The sequence below is a fragment of the Nematolebias whitei genome, chromosome 21 (assembly GCF_014905685.2).
Source record: "Nematolebias whitei isolate Nwh7 chromosome 21, NemWhi1, whole genome shotgun sequence".
In the NCBI taxonomy this organism is placed as follows: Eukaryota; Metazoa; Chordata; class Actinopteri; order Cyprinodontiformes; family Rivulidae; genus Nematolebias; species Nematolebias whitei.
In genome coordinates this window covers 29,319,513-29,319,843 of record NC_056518.1, presented here as the reverse complement: position 1 = coordinate 29,319,843, position 331 = coordinate 29,319,513, and the positions used below count along the sequence as shown (strand labels likewise).

Sequence of the window (331 nt, the reverse complement as noted above, 5' to 3'; positions counted from 1 at the left end):
GACAGATAGATGCATTGATGGATGGATGGACAGATAGATGCATTGATGGATGGATGGACTGATAGATGATGGATGGATGTATAGATGGATGGACTGATGGATGGACTGATGGATGGATAGATGTATAGATGGTTGGATAAGACTGATGGATGAATAGATGGATCGATAGATGTGGAGATGGATGGATGCATTGATGGATGGATGGGCTGATGGATAGATGGATGGATGGATGGACAGATGTATAGATGGATGGATGGACTGCTTGATGGACAGATAGATGCATTGATGGATGGATGGACTGATAGATGGTGGATGGATGGATTGATAAATG

At 42.9% G+C, this 331-nt stretch overlaps 1 protein-coding gene across 1 annotated transcript in view; it reads left to right on the top strand.

The window, feature by feature from the left end:
• The window catches only part of rcor1 (REST corepressor 1), a 5,982-nt gene that overhangs the window by 2,764 nt on the left and 2,887 nt on the right, over positions 1 to 331 (top strand). The gene's annotated exons all lie outside the window — the stretch shown is intronic.